The sequence below is a fragment of the Gorilla gorilla genome, chromosome 1 (genome assembly GCF_029281585.2).
Source record: "Gorilla gorilla gorilla isolate KB3781 chromosome 1, NHGRI_mGorGor1-v2.1_pri, whole genome shotgun sequence".
NCBI lineage: Eukaryota > Metazoa > Chordata > Mammalia > Primates > Hominidae > Gorilla > Gorilla gorilla.
Genome location: NC_073224.2, coordinates 47,077,444 through 47,096,836, shown reverse-complemented (window position 1 = coordinate 47,096,836; position 19,393 = coordinate 47,077,444). Strand labels below are relative to the sequence as shown.

Genomic DNA, 19,393 nt, shown 5'->3' with positions numbered 1-19,393 from the left:
ACTCCAGAACTCTTCCTCCTAATTGAAACTTTGTACCCCTTGACCAGCCTCTCCTCATCCTCCCCTCCCCTATCTCCCCCCAAGTCTCTGTTAACCACACTGATCTACTCTATACTTCTATAAGATCAGTAAATATACACATATATATATATTCCACATTTAAGTGAGATCATGTGCTATTTGCTATTCGTCTTTCTGTGTCTGGCTTATTTCACTTAACATAACATCCAGGTTCATCCATTTTGTCTCAGATGACAGGATATCATTGTTTTCCATCATTGAATAGTATTCCATTGTATACATATACCACATGTTCTTTATCCTTTCATCCACTGCTGGCAACTTAGGTTGATTTCAAGTCTTGGCTATTGTAAACAGTGCTGCAACAAATATGGGAGTACAGATATCTCTATATACTCACCAGTGGGAATGCTGGATCTTATGGTGGTTTTACTTTTAATCTTTTAGGAACCTCCATGCTGTTTTCCATTCCATTAGGAGCTGTGCTAATTTACATTCCCACCAACAGGGTATAAGCATTCCCTTTTCTCTACATCCTCACCAACACTTGCTTTCTTTTGTCTTTTGGTAAGAGCTATTCTAACTATAGTGAAGTAGTATTTAATTGTGGTTTTGATTTGTATTTCCCTGGTGATCAGTGATGTTGAACATTTTTTTCATATACCTGTTGGCCATTTTTATGTCTTCTTTTGAGAAATATTAAGGTCTTTTGCCCATTTTTAAAATTAGGTTACTTGGGTTTCTTTTGCTGTTGGGTTATTTGAGTTCCTTATACATTCTGGATATTAACCCTTCATCAGATATATAGTTTGCAAATATTTTCTCCCATTCTGCAGGTTGTCTCTTCACTGCTAATTGTTTCCTTTGCTGTGCACAAACTTTCCAGTTTGATGTAATCCCATTTGTCTATTTTTGCTTTGATTGCCTATGTTTCTGAGGTCTTATCTAAAACTTTTTTGCCTAGTCCAATGTCTCAAAATATTTCCCCTATATCATCTTCTGGTAGTTTCATAGTTTCTGATTTTATGTTTAAATCTTTAATCCATTTTGAGTTGATTTTTATAGGTATGCGTGACGTAACTATGGGGATACATTGTGAGAGATGCTTTACTAGGCGATTTTGTCATTTGCGCAAACATCATGGAGTCTACTTAAAACATACCTAGATAGCATAGTCTACTACATACCTAGGCTATATGGTGTAGACTATTGCTCCTAGGCTATAAACCTGTATGGTATATTACTGTACTGAATATTGTAGGCAATTGTAACATAATGGTAAGCATTTGTATACCTAAACATATCTAAACATAAAAGGTACAGTAAAAATACATTATTATAATTTTATAGGACTACCATCATATATACAGTCCCTCATTGGCCAAAATGTTATGTGGCATATGACCTGATATGATGAGAGGTCAGGATCTAGTCTTGTTCTTCTGCAGGTGGATACCAAATTTTCCCAGCACCATTTATTGAAGAGACTGTCTTTTCCCCAGTGTGGGCTCTTGGCAACTTTGTTGAAAATCAGTTGGCTGTAGGTGAGTGAATTTATTTCTAAGCTCTCTATTCTGTTCCATTGGTCTATATATCTGCTTTTATGCCAGTATCATGCTGTTTTTGTTATTATAGCTTTGAAGTTTATTTTGCAGTCAAGTAGTATGATGCCTCTAGTTTTGTTCTTTTTGCTCAGACCTAAAGATTTTTGGTGGTTACAAGTTCAATAAAAGCCAACGAGGGCTTATAACAGGACTTCTAAAACAAATTAATGCTTCATTAGAAGTATAATGTGCAGAAAAAGAGAAGAGCAGGTGGCTTTGTTATACTTTGCATTCTGTCAAGGTGAAAAACTAAGAGTTTAAATCAGACTGCCTGGATTTGCTTGGGTTTGCATCTTGACTCTCGTATTTGTAGTGTTAAAACCTGGGAAAGTTATTTACACACACACTCTCTCTCAATTTACTTAAATTCTTTCTTCATCTGTAAAATAGTACCTTCCTCAGGGAAAATTTTGCTGATTAAATGAGATAATACACACAGAGTTCTTACAGTAGTGCCTTGCATATAGCAGGCTCTATCAATCTATGAGAGTTGTTATTGTTAATATTTTAAGACAAACCTTGACCAAAAAAAAGTCTACTTATATTTATTAGAGTGACGAGGGCAAATAAAAGTCCAGAAACTCTATCACATACAAAACAATTGAAGAACAATAGAGATATTAGATTCAGTAGGTTTACATGACAATTGCTCCAAATATTTCAAGAGCTGCTATATTGGAGAGGATAAGACTTATCTGGCTCAAAAATAGAGAACTAACACTATTAAGCAGGATCACAAGGAGGCAGATATTATATTATTAAGATATCAGAGTAATTTAAAAACATAATGAATTGCCTTGTGATATATAATAAGCTCCCCATTACCAAAAGCATTCAAGCAGGGGTTGGAAGTCATCTGCCAGGGATGGTATAAACTGGAGAGGAGATTCCTGGACTTGGAGGTTGCATCCAGTTATAAGATGCTAGGATTCTGTCTAATATTACCACCAAAAAGCGGATGTATTTCCCTTTCCAGCCTGTCTGTCTAGATCATCCCTTTCTTTAAATGCCTCTTTATTCTTTTTCTCAGCATATTGATAAATATGTTTCCTTTTCACTCAATTACTATTAAATGTGATAAATTTAATTCCAAAAATAATTTCTTGATTAAGCTCATCTAACTAATGCTTTTGCCTTTTATAAAAATACCTTAACCTACTGGTCAAACCTAATAGTCTCAAATTTGGTCATAGTGAAATGCCTATTAAAGTTATCTTCCTCCTCACAAAACACCACAAAATTTGATCTATTTATAGAAATAAATATATATAGTTTTGTGCTATATTAGATGCCATCTTGCACTATATTGTAATAAAAACAAATAGTAGGTATAAACTGAGAATATTTAAAGTTTCCCACATTCTTAGGAAAATTTGATTGTTCTGTAGTCATGCTAACCTGAACTAGTAGAAAACCCAGTGGCTTAATCAATGACAATTCACCTGTTAAGCTTTTAGAAGCCAACCAATCAGTGATAGGCCCTCACTTCTGAGAGTCAACCAGTCAGGAATGAACTCATGCCATTAACTGCATCTCAGAGTGCTAACCAATCAACAAATAGTCATGCTTCTATAGCTGATGTTAGCCCATTTATGTCTGGGAAAGTACACCAGTCCCTGACCTTCACGCATCCTTGAAACCCTATATGAGATCAGCAGCCTGCTTTTCAGAGAGATTGAGCAGCAAAGCTTGCCCTTACTATAATGAGCAATAAGTTTACCATTTTTGTTTTATTTTAGACATTAAATGGGGGACTCATCATTCTTTGACAATTCTGGAAGCTCTACCGTGATTGTTTTAAAGACCTTCCCTTGGCAATATTCCAGGGAACATGGGACCAACAGGTACACTTACTGGGCTCCTTGTGCCCAAGTGCATTTGTCCTTTAGATCTGCTGCCTGGTGAGAAAATCTCAATGATAACCTGAGATCTGACTAGTTTCATTAAGTTCTCATTGCTTCTGTGATTTGCAAGCAAACAGGTCTTTGTATAAGATCATTATGCCTAGTTCTTTGTATTACATAATTAGAAAGTTTAGTCAACAGGTGCATATTTTAGTAAACAATTATACCTAGACCTTTGTAAAAGGTCATTAGGCATTTTGTTTGGGAGGTACACCATTGAGTAATTGGACATAGGTCTTGGTATAAGATCATTTGATATTTTGTGTGGGAAGTATACCACTGGGTAGTTCAACACAGGTCTTTTTATAAGTTCATTAGACCTTTGGTTTTGGAGGCATAAATATTTTTACCATTAAACTGTTTATTCCCCTCCTACTCTCTGTTTACTTTTGCTTGTCTATGTTAAAAAATCTTATTGCATTTTTTCTGTATTGTCTTATTTCTGATATAAGGGAGTGTTCCAGAGGAAATGAATGGAGATATATACTCCATAAGTTACCAATCCAATCCAAGCTAGTCCTCAGCGATAACATTTGGAGGTCCAGTAAACTGAAAACCAATTTGGGAAAAGGCAATTGGTCAGATCTACAAAAAAGTTTGATGAGAGCATGCCCTGTCTTGTCAGTCTGTGATAGGACACTTTCAGTTTGTACACTGGGGTGAAAGATTTTGTCAGGTCATTAATTATGTGGTTCTTTCTAACCTTTGCTTAGAAAGGGAACCCAAGATAGCATTCACAGGCACACATTTTTACTCAGTGGCATCTCTTGTCCTTCTTGGTTTCTTCCATGTCAAAACTGCAGTCTCCACTGGAAGAACTCCTGCTTTCCATATAAAATTGCCTTATAATCCTAACTCTTGTACTTATTTTGGTAAACTGCAAAAATTAATGTTAGAATAGCAATGGCCATCACGTAGAACTTCTGACATGTCAAAATGAATAAATTAAGATATTTAAGAGGAGGCCCAGAAAAATTAGGAGACAAAGCCCCAAAGCTTAGAAAATATCCAATACATAGCTAGATATTTTCAGAAAGCTCTAGAAAGTAAATAAGCTAGAAATCAATAGAACGTATGGTTCTCTACATAAAAAAACTTGCCCTAAATTAAAAACAAAACCAAAAAGTCTTCTATTTTCTAAGAATTGGGAACATATAGAGAGTGGTACTTGTAGATATTGCAAGCAAAAGGGTCATTCAAAGAACCAATGTTCCACGTTGGCTAAGTAACAGAAAGATGACTATCCAAAATCTGTCTAATGGTGTTTCTCCAAACGAGACATTAGTACCCTACAATTACAGTCCTTCCTCTGAGTTTGTGTCCCCAAATCTCAGAGGGGCCAGTCGCTATACTCTCCATCAGGGCATAGCTACATCTAGCATGGCTTACCACTCTATCCCCAGCCTCTAGCCCAGTGCCTAGCATAGAGTAGGTGCTTATTAAATATCTGTTGAACAAATGAAGAAATAGAGGAAGAAAGTACATTTTTGTTTTGACATGCTGTAGTCCCTTCCTTAGTCCAGAGATCACAAACCTCTGAATTGGGATGCGACTCTCTCTGTCATTAATCGGCAAGAATCATGGTAGAATTATTGTCCCTACTTACGGATTCTCTTTCCCTTATACATCCCATTGCAGATTCCTGTCTTCCTTTACATCCACTCCAACCTCAGCTGATGCAGTCACTAAAATGGTTTATAAGTCACATATGAGATTCCCTAAGGAGTTTATAATTGAGAAATGTGTGGACACACAGGCCTCACAGAATGCACTGGATCACTAGAGTCTCTCCTGGTGAAAAGGGAAAACCTGCCCAAACCCAGTTTTTGTTTCAGTAACTTCCTTTGAGACAAAGTCAGGAATCTGAGAGTAAGCACCTGCTAAGGGTGGGACAGGGGCTCTGTCTGGTATGCCTCTCCCATGTTAAGAGCTAACAATAGTAATGGATAAGTCTCCAGGGCAGCGAGGACCACTTCCAAGCATTCCTGTCTTGGGCTGCCTCGAGGGCTCCTCTGTCCTTTGGGGAGTACTGATTGATGCCTGATGCCCAGAACTGGCCCACTCTGGCTTCTCTTTGGAGCTGTCTCTGCAGGCGCCTTCTGGCTGCCAGCTCGGTCCTAGCATAAGGGACTTCTTCCTTGGCCTGGGTTTCACCTTCTTGTATCAGGTGGCAGACCAGCTGGTTTCAGTCCCAAATCAGGTCTTCTGACTCCTCCCAGAAACCAACCAACTTCTGAGCAGGAAATCCTGCCCCTCCCCAAAGAGTGGGAAACCGCAAAGGAAGAGAGAGATGAAACAGAAGGAAAGGCAGAGGAGGAGGGAGAGAGAGAGAAGAGAAGAAAAAGAAAAAAGAACATCAATAAAAAGAAGTCAGATTTGTTCGAAATCTTGAGGTAAGACTTTTAAAAATCACATTATATATAATAGTATCACCATTTGTATCAGGGCCTAGTACATAGTAGGTCCTCAAAAAAATCTGCTATTGAAATAATTAATCTATCGAAATGAACAGGAGGGCTGGGCTAAAGAAAAATTTCAATGTGAAATGCTGGTCAGAAAAAACAAGAAGAAATGCCCGATGAGCTTTCAAATGTGTAGGAGGGATGATATGATAAGATGCAGATGGAACCAGAAGTCTCTTGCTGGCACTGACAGCATTCTGATCATTGTGGGACAGAAAGTCAAGTTGGAACAAAAAAGTTGCAAAGATAGTATAAAAAATGTCTGCATGTTCTTTTGGAATTACAGAAAGACAGCAAGAATTATAGAAATGTTGTAAGCAGTTTTTAAAATCGGCTTTAAACCAATGACAGAGCACAAACACTACACTGTATCTTGGGAAGTGCTTAAATGTGCTGATACCTGCATGTTGCAGCCAAACATCAGCTAGTTTAATTTTATTAACATTTAGATCTAGAGTGTTGAAAAGGCTCATTTTATTTCCAGAAGTCTTGTTCAGTGGACCAAGGGAGGCCTAAACGTGTCCATCATAATTCTTCATGTGCTATTCATCTATCCTTTAATCCTAGTCCAGCTGGGCTGCTCAGGATACTGACCCTCTGAGCCCTAAACGGGCCTTTTCAGAGAAAATCCCAACACTTGTTTCAGGTCAAGGAACTAGAGAAACCTGACAGGAAAGGGAAATACCATTCCCCACCCTCACCATTTACCCAAACCTTCACTTGCCATCAATAGACCATATCATCCAGAGGGTTGTGGTTTAGTGATCCAGTCACTTTGGAGAGATTAAAATAGCTGGATGCATGCTTCAGAAAACATCTACAGACGACGATGATGTGTTTTCACAACAGTTGGCTTTTAAGAGTCCAACTCCTCTGACTTTTCCAACAGAGCTTACCAGTATCAGAGGGACACAATTGAAGTGTTTCCTTCAGAGCCAGTGTTTCTCTTTGGGGTTTGTGTGAGTTCATCAGAGTCGGAAGCTGAAAGGAGGGTGGGAAAGGTAAGGAGAAATGAAACAATCTCACTTCTGCTGGCTTGCCAAGGTTTGAAAGGAACTGCCTCCCTGTCATTAGGATGATATGAAAATAAAATCTGAAAATCCTAGCTCTTTCTTTATACTAATTTGAGTACAGCTAAAAGTTCCCTGCGTCCAATTTCTGAGCTAGAAAAAATATTAAAGGTAATCTAATTTATTTCTCCTTGTTTGCCAGATGAGGGAATTGAAGCCAAGGCAAGGGAAGGGCCTTGCCCAAAGTCACATGTATTGTCAGTGATGGGAGGGAGACTGGAACTCAGTTCTCCCAGAGTCCCACCCAGGAGCCTTTTAAGAAATCATGAAAACTTTACAGGAAGGTACCCCAGATGTCCGAGAGCTCATAAACACCACAGCTGCTGACTAAATACAACATTCAGTTAAAAGATGCTCAAGTAATCTTTCCCTGGCAGAAATGGAAAGAAGAAAAAGATTTCCCCAATAGTTTAGTTTTTCCGGAATCTGTTTTATAACTGTTAGGAGACTAGGGAGGAGAAAGATTTAAGGCAGATTTGTCATGAGAGAACTAGAATATTTTACATTCCTACCATTGGATCAGCATTTTACATGTCTCATTTCTTTATGTAATCTTCATATTATCCTCATTTTACAAATAACATTGTTTTAACTTTGCTCAAATTCACAGAGGGAATAAGATATTATGATTTCTGGAGCTCTTGTTGGTAAGCCCAGGATCAGGCTCTGGAGAGACATGGCTAGTTCAGTGACTGTTCCAGCCTTACTCAGGCCCCTCCCCAACACAGACCCCTGCTCTAGCCATTCAGGCTACCTGAGTTGCCTCCAAAATGCCATGCTTTCTAGACTTCTTGCCTGAATACATGCAGTTACCTCTGCTTGGGATGCCTTTCTCCAGCATCCTCATAACTTGTACTTAGCCTTCAAAACTGAGCTCCAGGACCACCTCCCAGAGCCCTTTCCTGCTGCCATGGCCTGTCCCTTCTCTACTTCAACAGCCCTCTACACACATTCCTATTATAGTATACATCACGCTATAGTGAGCTCTGACTTACTTGCCAACTTTCCTTGTACTTGACTTCAAACTCCTTGAAAGCAGACACCATGTATTAGTGAGGCTTTGTATTCCCAGCGCCTAGCACAATTCCAGAGATGTATTAGTGCTCAATAAGTATTTTTTTAAATGGACGAACAAATGAAATATTTCCCCTCCTTTTCTTCGAATAAAGCCATGCAATAAAAAGTCTTGTTTCCATGCCCTTGACTCTTCAGTAATTTGGGGGTAAGTAGAAGATATCACTACTATAAGCTTCCTCTCCTTTCAAGCCTGGCAAGCCACTCAGAAATAGCTATCTAGGGTTAAACTTGGCACTCTGAACAGACATTAATTTCTGCATCCTGACAAAATGCTTTGATGACAGTAGAAGAATTTATATGCCATAAGCCACAAGGACAAAAAGACTGGGAACATGGGAACAACAGAGATAACAACAGTTAAGGAATGTCAACACTCTTGGAAGATGGAAAGTGGATGGATGAGTAATAAGTGACTTAGCAAACCCAAGACTGCTGGAGTCTGAGTGCTCATGATGGGAAGCCTCAGGAGTTGGAGGAACAGGTGGGGGTAAACATAGCAGAAGACCCTTGGCCTCTACAGCTACTCCAGCTGGAGAAGGAAAGTTTATTTTCTGGAGAAACTTAACAAAGACACACCAGGCTCTGGGACATCAGACACAGCAGCGGGTGGGGTTAGGCATGGAGCTGGAAATAGCGAGATTAGAGAAAGACTCCATACTGAAAGATGAGATTCCCCAGCCCATTTTACTGGCTCAGCTCCCAGAACACAAACAGCCTAGCTCTACCCCTCTCCACCCACCCTACCCCAGCTTACACTAAGCAGAAGAATTAAGGATTCTTCCCTGTAGAAAGGACTCAACCAAAGAGACAAACACTATAGACATTGATGTGTGGTTCCTCCAATGAAACCACCAGGGGCCTTCTGGATTATCCTACAGTGAGGTCCAAAAATTGACAAGCCCTGCCCTCACACACAAAGCTTCCAACAGCCAAGGAAGAGACTACAAAGATCACCAGGTGATATAGTTTGGATATTTGTCCCCTCCAAGTTGCATGTTGAAATTTAATCCCCAAGGTTGGAAGTGGGGCCTGATGTGAGGTGTTTGAGTCATGGGGGTGAATCCCTCATGAATGACTTGGTGCCATGCTCATAGTAATGAGTGAATTCTTACTCTGTGAGTTCCTGCAAGAACTGGTTGTTCAAAGAGCTTGGCCCCTCCCACCCCTCTCTTGCCATGTGATGTCTGCTCCTCTTGGACTTCTGCCATGAGTGGAAGCAGTCTAAGGCCCTCACCAGGTGGAGATGTCGGCACCGTGCTTCTTCTGCAGGCTGCAAAACCATAAGCCAAACAGATCCCTTTTCTTTAAAAACTACTCAGCTTCAGGGGTTCCTTTACAGTTACACAAACAGACTAAGACACCGGGCATGGGACAAAAGCCTTAGATACTGGAGACCTCAAGAGAGGAAATCTAGAAAGCCAAAGAAATAATTATCAGTAACGGCCACAGCAACATCAATATCCCCCAGAGATAAGGGAAGATATTTCATGAATTATGATCAAGAAGCCAATTTTTGGCTGAAAATAAACTTTCCTTCTCCAGCACTGGCTCATGCCTATAATCCCAGCAGTTTGGAAGACCGAAGTGGGAGGATCACCTGAGCCCAGGAGTTCAAGACCAGCCAGGGCAACATAGAGAGACCCCAGTCTCTACAAATAAAAAAATTAGCAGAGCGTAGTGGTGCATGCCAAGCTATTTAGGAGGCTGACATGAGAGGATTGCTTGCACATAGGAGGTTGAGGCTGCAATAAGCTGTGATGGTGCCACTGCGCTCCAGCCTGGGCAACAGAGTGAGACCCTATCTCAAAAAATAATAATAAGATAAAATAAAGAACCAATTTTTAAGTATGGAGAAGAAAAAAGAGCTCTTTAAATGAAAATGCAACTGGACATTTAAAAATTAAAATGAAGGGCCAGGAGCGGTGGCTCATGCCTGTAATCCCAGCAATTTGGCAGGCCAAGGTGAGCGGATTACCTGAGGTCAGGAGTTCAAGACCAACCTGGCCAACATAGTGAAACCCCATCTCTACTAAAAATACGAAAATTAGCCAGGCATGGTGGTGCATACCTGTAATCCCATCTACTCAGGAGGCTGAGGCAGGAGAACCGCTTGAACCCGGAAGGCAGAGGTTGCAGGGAGCCAAGATCGCACCATTGCACTCCAGCCTGAGTGATAAGAGTGGAATTCTGTCTCAAAAAATTAATTAATTAATTAAAATTAAACTTAAGCATTGGAAGATAAAATTGAGGAAATCTCCCAGAAAATAGGACGAAATGGAAAGAGATTAAAAAAATAAGACATAGAAAGATAAGAAACTTAAAAGATCAGCTCAGGACTCTGATATCTTCTATTAAGAAGTCCAAAAAGAAAGCACAGAGCAAATGAAAGAGAATAAAATAATCAAAAAATTTCTCTAAAATTTACCAAAATACAAGATTTGAATTTCCATATTCAGTGGACCCAGTGGGTGCCCAACACAATGAACCACAAAAACAAAACTCATCAAAGCATATTACTGGAAATTTTAGAATCCCAGGAATAAAAGGACCCCAAAAGTCCTGGAGAAAGAAAAATAGTTCACAAACCAAGGGTCAGAAATCTGAACAGCAGTTGGACCTCTCAGTGTCAACACTGGAAGCTAGAAACCGAAAGGCAAGACAGCAACATCTTCCAATTCTCAGAGAAAACTTACCTAGAAATCCTTACCCGGCCAAAAAACAATCAAGGAGAAGGTAATACAAGGACAAGCGGATGGGGCTGACCAGAACTGTCACACTGTCATTTATTTGGCCGGGGTCTGATGGATTAATGCCCTCTTAAAGATGTTAAAAATGTGAAACATCACTCCTGCATACAAGGTCTCAAAACATTTCCTTATCATACATGAGGAAGTAAATCAAGAAAGAGAAAAACAGGAGTTCCCATTCCCAAAGGAAAGTCCCCAGATTCAGGGAACAGGAGGACTAAAGGCTTCAGTAAAATGTCTCCAAGAAAAAAATAAAGGAGCTCATAGATTACTCAATTAATTTGACCTATTTATTTGAATTTTATATCTCTTGTCAGAGGGTTTGAAGGACATGTACAACTAAGAAAGCAAACAAATCAAAATGAAGTGATTATTAACTCCCAGGAATTCAATGAAGACTAGAAGAAAAGAAATGCATCATAGTACACTATATTGTTCAGCTGTAAACAATTAATCATAATAATACAAACACTATTGATTTAATTAAAATTGTGTTATTATAATATTAGGAACCTAGAAAAAAAGGGAATGGGTGTTTGTGTGTTGTAAAAAAGCAAAATCCCAGTACTCCTTAGCAGGAAATGAATAAGTAATTTCCAAAATTGCAAAATCAAATAGCAGTAAAAGCACATCGTTTACAAATGTGGAGTTGGTTTTCAGGGGAAAATAAATTAAGATTTAAAAGCGATTTGCCTGTCAGTGGGACCAGGGCTGAGAAAGGAAAGAGCAAGGATTGTTGTCACTAGTTGTAAACCTTTTGTACCAGGTGACTTTTTAAGCCCTCCTCATGTATTATATTAATAAATGTAAAAACTAGTTTATTTAAAAAAAAAAAAAAAGGAAATGGCTCGTCATAACACAGCAGTCTCCCAGGGAATACATTCTACCAACCAGTCAGCATGTTTATGTCTGGAGCCATTAAGTCTCTAACAAGCTAAAGTTAAAAGTATTTACCTAATTACCCAAAGTAGAAGTTCGGACCGGTGTGTCTACAGGTTACTTTAGAATCACCTGGGGACTGTCAAAGAAAACCAGAGCTAGAGAGCAGTTAAAGTGGTAAAAACAGGTTTTAATCGGGACTATTGCAATGGAGGAAAAGAGATCTCAGTAAAGAACTGGACTCAATTCCAAATACACCATGGGAAGTGAGTGATAATTTACATTCAAAGAGCAGGATGGTGAGTGGTGGATGGAAAATTACTAAGAGGAAACATCAGGGTTGGGGTAAGGAGGGTTCTGGCTGAAAGGAAACAGGATTATTTCTGAAGACAGGCCAGGGTGGTCAGGCACCCCCTGGGGGATGATGGCAAATGAAAAAACCAATTAGAGATCAAGGAATCGGGTATTAAAATGGGGGGGGTGGTGGGGGCTCGGTTCTTGCTAAATTGACTTAGCAGGATTCTTTGTAAAACTGGATTTTACAAAGAAGTGCCCAGATGGGCCTAGAAGGTTCAGGAGCCTGACTAAAGTTTGGCCAGAAAAATCTTTGTCAGGAACTTTGCAAAAAATCCAGATTCCTAGGTCCCACCCTTAATAAGCCAGACTCAACAGGACTTGGTGGGGTCTAAGGATCTGCCCTTAGTTCCCCCAGATGATTCATGGAGGTTTGGGAATCGCTGGACTAAGTAGAAATCAGGAGTGTGTGTTAGGAGGAGCAAGGGAATCAGTTTACATGTATTTTATGTGTGTGTAACTATTTCTGTATATTTAAGTCTCTCTCCCTCCCTCTTTCATTCTCTTTTATTTTCAGTTAACTCATAAATCCCTCTGGACTGCTGACGGCATTGCCAGAAATTAAGTAGCCATCCGAGCTGTCTCTCCCAATCCTGGGGCTCCCTCTGCTGGCAGAAGCATGTTAAAATTCTTAGCATCCTAAATCTAGAAATTCTCGTTCAGTTCCCTATTAGGTCAGTTTTTTGAGACTGTTGCCAAACCCTCAAATTTCATGAATCCTCCCATCAGATATAAAATACAAAGTGAAGCCTGGGAAAACTTTCTTGCCTTAAATTTGTGAATATATAAAGATTGGGAGGGAGCAGGACAAGGCAGAAATGAAAATGAAAGGTATATGCTGTGGTCAATACTGACGAAGAGGAGAGATTTGAGAATTTAAGTTCCCACCTTCTTCTTCCTGGCCCTCCCCCAGGAGATATGAATAGATGGGGAAGCTGCATTTAGCTGCTTTCCAAAAATGCAAAGAAGGAAACAAGTTAGACTAAAAAGCTCATTGAATTTGGAAGCAGAAGGCAAGGATTCAATATCCACCCGTCCTCTACTTCCTCGATTCTCAAAAGAAGTGGTCTCCTTTTCCAGAGCCATGTGCCATATCATCTGGAGTATGACTCCATAAATCATATCCTTCCAGTGATCTTGTTTTTAGATTCCACTGGATCTTTCCCACAAACAGAAAGGATGCTCAGCCCAGCACACTGTCTGGCACAAATGCTCAATGCATTTGAGCATTTGAATGAAAGTTTAACTCATTTCTATCCCCCAAATCAAAACCCTCATTCGGATCTCCATGCTTCTCAAGTGCCTCAAAATTGTGGACCAGTAAACATTGCATTCCCTCAGGTACTTCACTCTTCAACTCACAGCATTTCCACTTTAGCTCCTCTGGAACTCTCAGGCAAAGATCTCCAATGATTCCTTTATGCCAGACCCCCTGTATTCTTGGCACTTCTCACCTTCCTTGACCTCTCCCATCTCACTGAGACCTGTTCCCTTGGGTTCTGTGCTCTCTGTCCTCCTGCTCCCAGCTCACCGTCGTTCTCCTTTGCTGGCCCTCCCCTTCCGCCCAACCCTCAAACATGAGTGTAAGATTTCCCTCTTAGCCTTCACTCTGTCCCTGGTGGCTTCATCTACTCCTATGGTTGCAACATTAACTTCCATGATTTAATTCTCCCAATTCTATATCTTTAACCTGGACCTTTCTTCTGAGTTCCAAATACCTACCAGACATCTGTATCTGGATGTATAAGAATCAGTTCATCCATTACACACTCAAAAAATGCTTACTGAGCACCTACCCTGTGCCAAGCACCGTACTAACACTGGAGATGCAGGCGCAAGCAAGGTGGAAATGGTCTCTGCCTTCCCAGAACTATCTAATGGGAAAGGCAGACAGTGAACGCCTAGGAGTAAAAAGTGATGAGTGCAATGATTAGAGAAATGCCTAGGGTTCAGAGAGCACTTTATCTGGTCCCCAGCATTCCCTGAAGGTGTGACTTTGAAGAGCAGTACCTGAATGATAAGGAATTGGGGCAAGGGGAGGTTCCTGGGGAAGAATTTCAAAAATAATGAAGAACTTGTAAAGCTGTAATAGGTAGTTTGGACTTTATCCTAAAGACAATAAGGAGCCACTGAATCTTCTGAAGCAGAGAAATGTGCTGATCAGTTGTGGTGTGAAGAACTGGATGGATTAGAGCCCAAGGGGAACTTCACAGTGCTGGGATATTCATGTCTTAAGTTGGATGGTGAGCCACGAGGCTTTTGTTTCATACTTATGCTTTATACGTTATTCATGTTTTCCTATATTCTTTTGTGAATACCAAATATTTCACAAGCTTGTTTTAAAAATTAATAGATTGGGGAAGGTGAGGTGGCCAGAGAAATGTGAGGAGGTCACTAAAGCAGAAAACAGTGGTGGCCTGAGTTAGGATATGGCCTGGCTCTGTGTCCCCACCCAAATCTCATCTCAAATTGTAATCCCCAGGTGTTGAGGAGGGAAGGACCTGGTGGGAGGTGACTGGATTATGGGGGTTCCCCCATAATCTCATCTGTTCTCGTGATAGTGAGGGAGTTCTCATGAGATGTGATGGCTTAAAAGTGTTTGGCTGTTCCCCCCTTTGCTCTGTCTCTCTCCTGCCACCATGTAAGATGTGCCTTGCTTCCCCTTAGCCTTCCACCATGATTGTAAGTTTCCTGAAGCCTCCCTGGCCATGCAGAACTATGAGTCAATTAAACTTCTTTTTTTATATAAATTACCCAGTCTCAGGTATATCTTCATAGCAGTGTGAAAATGGACTAACACAGATGGTCACAAAGGGTGAAGATTTGGAGATGGTTCTAGAGATACTTAGGAGGTAGAATCGACTGTACTTGGTGATTAATGGAATATGGAGAGGGAGGAATAAAGAACTCCTAAGTTTCTGGATTACTAATTAGATGGATGGTGAAGCCATTGATTGAAATAGAGATCAATGGGAAATGGTGAGTAAAAATAACAAAGTTATTGGAGAACACTCTGGCAGTTTCTTAAAAAGTTAAACATGGCTGGGTGCGGTGGTTCACACCTGTAATCCCAGCACTTCAGGAGGCTGAGGCAGGCAGATCATGAGGTCAAGAGATCGAACCATCCTGGCCAACATAGTGAAACCCCGTCTCTAATAAAAATACAAAAATTAGCTGGGTGTGGTGGTGCACCCTGTAGTCCCAGCTACTCAGGAGGCTGAGGCAGGAGAATCGCTTGAACCTGGGAGGTGGAGGTTGTGGTGAGCCAAGATCATGCCACTGCACTCTAGCCTGGCCACAGAGTGAGACTCCGTCTCAAAAAAAAAAAGAAAAAGTTAAACATAAATTTACCATATGACCCAGCAATGCCACTCTTGGGCATGTACCCAAGAGAAATAAAAACATACGTTCACACAAAAATTTTCATACCAATGTTCATTGCAGCACTGTCCATAATAGCAAAAAACAGGGTAAAATTCCAAATGTCTGTGAACTGGTGAATGGATCAACAAAATGTGGTACATCCATACAATGAAATATGATTTGTCAATAAATGACACATTACAATACGGAAGAATCTCAAAAACATGTTAAGTGAAAGAAGTCAGACAAAAGATTACACGTTGTGTAGTTCTACTAATATAAAATGTCCAGGGCAGGCAAGTCTATACATGGAAATAAAATTACTGGTTGCCTGGGGCTGGGGGTGGAAACAGGGAGTGACTGTAAATGGGCACAAGAAATCTTTTTGGGAGATGGAAATGTTCTAAATTAGATTGCAGTAATGATTTCTCAACTCCGCAACTTTATTCAAAATCATTGAATTGTACACTTAAAATGAGATAATTTGCTAGTATATAAATTGCACTGCAATAAAGCCATTAAAAAATAATCATGTCAGTTTCAGCATGATGAATTTGAGATGTTTAGGAGGCCCTCAGAAGGAGAGGGTTTGGGTAAGCAGGTGGTTATACTACCTGAAGCTTAGGAGAAATTGCTGCACAGGAAATAGAGACTTTTAAGACTCATCCATCAACACAAAGGTTGTAATTATAACCATGAGAGAGAAGGGAATTACGCAGGGAATACAGAAAAAAATGAGAACCGAATCAAGGCCAACTCCAACATTCAAGGAATCCAAAAGAAAAGATAAGCCTATAAAGAAAACTGAGAAGCAGTGAGAGAAACAGAAAGAAAAGCCTGGTGACTATGAATTGACAGAAGCCAAGGGAGGAGGATATTTGGGGAGGTTAAAGTGGCAAGTGATACTTAATGAGAAGGATCAAAGAGAAAAAAAGCATGGTAGAAAAATCCAGCTGGTTATAGGGGAGCCCAATAACATTGCTGGGCATAGCCCCAGGGGCTGCAAGTCCTCAGGGTCAAGGCCATACCCAGCACAGCCTGGCAGGGAGAGTGAAGTGCTGATGGAGGGTGTGAAGCTGGATTGAAGAGCTGAAAGAGTGCAGAAGATTCAGAATTTTTTGCATAAGGCAATGAGGGGATACAAAGAGCCAGTGGATAGAGTTCTGGGATGGGGATGAAGAAGCCACAGAGGGCAAAGCCTTCATGACTTGAGAACAAATGGCCAGAACTACAGACTCCAACAGTGGGCATTCATGGCCCTCAAAGATGTGCCTCTGCTTGCTTCTCCAGGCTTCTTACTGTGTAACCCCACCTTGTAAAATTCAGTTATCCAGCCATATGGAACTGTTCATAGTTTCCCAAACATGACTTTCTCTTTCACACCTCTTTCTATTTTCCCACACAGCTTCCTGTGCAAAGAATGTTCTACAAACTAGCCCTCCCCTCTTCCCACACACTCCTGAACCCAACTCAATGCTCACTGTTATCATTCTTCATTTCCTGGAACATTCCTGCTCATATTTCAACATGGATCAAAATGAACAACTTCCTGGAAGCAGCTTCTGCTGGCCCGTCCCACATGTAGAATGGGCTACTCCCTTCATTATGACCCTACTGTAGACTTCCATTAGTGCACTGGTAATGTCTTACACATTTCATTTATTTCCACGTCTTCTTCTTCTAGGGCATGGAGAGCATTTCAATGGTGTTTTTATTCATAGTAACTGACCGACAGTAAATACCTAACTAAATAAATGTTAGTAGATGATTCCTCCACCCAGCTACCATGTGGTATGTACCTCTTTTGCCTTTTTGGGCTGTTTGTGGCCAGGATGCTGGGCTCCACTTTGGTAAAGGTAGACCAGATGGCTATCAGTAGCCATGGTCCAGAATGTTTTGTCCACACCTGAGACCATTTCTCAGGTTCTCAAAGCCCGCTGCCACTTCTAAGCTTTTCAAATTAAACACAGTTCACCCAGTTAAATCCAAATTTCAGATAAACAATGAATGATTAATGGTTTTGTTTTTTACTTTTTTTTTTTTTTTTTTGAGATGGGGGTCTTGCTATGTTTCCCAACCTGATCTCAAACTCCTAGCCACAAGTGATCCTCTCTTTGGCCTCCCCAGTGACTGGGATTACAACCAAGAGCCACCAAACCTGGCTTGAATCATGTTTTAGTGTAAGTATGTTCCTTTCAAGACATCTTCCCTTCAATAGTTTAGGAATATTTCTTTCAACAGTTTATCCCATCTTGATAGGTAGACAGCTTAGATAGAGAATAGGTAGATAAGATAGATAGATTAGATAGATAGATAGATAGATAGATAGATAGATAGATAGATAGATAGATAGATAGGAAGGACAGACAGACAGGCATCCTTAAAATAACTATTTGTCATTTATCTGAAATTCAGATTTAACTGTATTTGTCATTTATCTGAAATTCAGATTTAACTGGGCATTCTGTATTTCTATTTGCTAAATCTGGCAACCCTATGTCCCACCAGGGGCAAGTGACTTCCTTCTAATGCTGACATCCCTGGAACCTTGAGATGCCCACCTGGCTGGGGCTGTGGTGCCACCCTAGCGTGCTTCCTGAAAGTTGGGCTGGCCAACCAAGAAAAAACACAAGATGGGCCAAAGCCCTGTGGTGGTCATGCTGAGGTCAGTCCTCTCAGCTGTGTGGGGCTCTCCCACTCCTCCCCATGCTGCCAACGTTTTAACAGACCTTCCATTGAATAACTTTGTTTAGTTCTTACATAGCCCCCTCTCTCTTCTATGCTCAGATGTGAATCCACAGGAGCTAGGCAAGAGAGAAAACCTGAAAAACTACAACTACAACATGCTTAGAACTGTCTACTTAGATCATACCCTTAAAACATAAAAACAACAGAATTTTTTTTATTATAAAAAGAACTCTTTGCATCTCCATCTCCACTGGGGGCAGGGATCAGTCCATGCTCGTGACCTCGTGAGGGTCTCTTCTTTCCTAGAAGGCCCTTGGCTCTCCCAGGCAAATAGATTCCAGGTATTCTACCCTCTCAGTCCCCTACCACAAGCTACACGTGCCAGGCAGTAACAGAAAAGCACACAGAGGGCAATTTATCCCATGCCTACTTCATTCTCCCAGATCCACGATTCCGTTAGCTAAAAAATAGAATAAATCTGTCCATTGAGATTGACATGAAGGACTGACAAATGAGAACTTCTCCCCTCGTTAGACACACACATGAGGGAGGAGAACAGGAGGAAGGGAAGGAGGAGGGAGTCTGTTACTGGACAAAATCGCATGAAATGATAGTTCTTTCTATAGACAGGAAAAGATCTTGGCAGCTGTGAGTTCCTAAAATCAGACCTGAGGAACTGGGGTAAGAATGGGGGTGGGGGTGGCAAGAAAGGGAGAATCTTATGCGTTATTGTATTAGTTCGTTTTCACACTGCTGATAAAGACATACCTGAAACTGGGAACAAAAGAGGTTTAGCTGGATTAAAGTTCCACTTGGCTGGGGAGGCCTCAGAATCATGGTGGTAGGCAAAAGGCACTTCTTACATGGCAGCAGTAAGAGTAAAATGAGAAAGAAGCAAAAGCAGAAACCCCTGATAAACCCATCAGATCACGAGAGTAGCAGGGGAAAGACCGGCCCCCATGATTCAATTACCTCCCCCAGGTACCTCCCACAACACGTAGGAATTCTGGGAGACACAATTCAAGCTGAGATTTGGGTGAGGACACAGTCAAACCATATCATTCCACCCCTGGCCCCTCCAAATCTCATGTCCTCACATTTCAAAACCAATCATGCCTTCTCAACAGTCCCCCAAAGTTTTAACTCATTTCAGCATTAACCCAAAAGTCCACAGTCTAAAAGTCTCATCGGAGACAAGGCAAGTCCCTTCCGCCTATCAGCCTG

The 19,393-nt window shown here is 40.7% G+C and overlaps 1 protein-coding gene across 3 annotated transcripts in view; it reads right to left on the bottom strand.

Annotated features, from left to right (window-relative positions):
* LAMB3 (laminin subunit beta 3) overlaps positions 1-19,393 on the bottom strand; it is a 127,524-nt gene that overhangs the window by 65,261 nt on the left and 42,870 nt on the right. The window contains exon 1 of one of the 3 annotated variants that reach the window (XM_063708861.1): positions 10,207-10,224. The exons of the other annotated variants lie outside the window; for them this stretch is intronic. The gene's annotated coding sequence lies outside the window, so the exon portion shown is untranslated. Of the gene's footprint in view, positions 1-10,206; positions 10,225-19,393 lie in introns of those variants that run through there. 3 annotated transcript variants of the gene reach the window in all.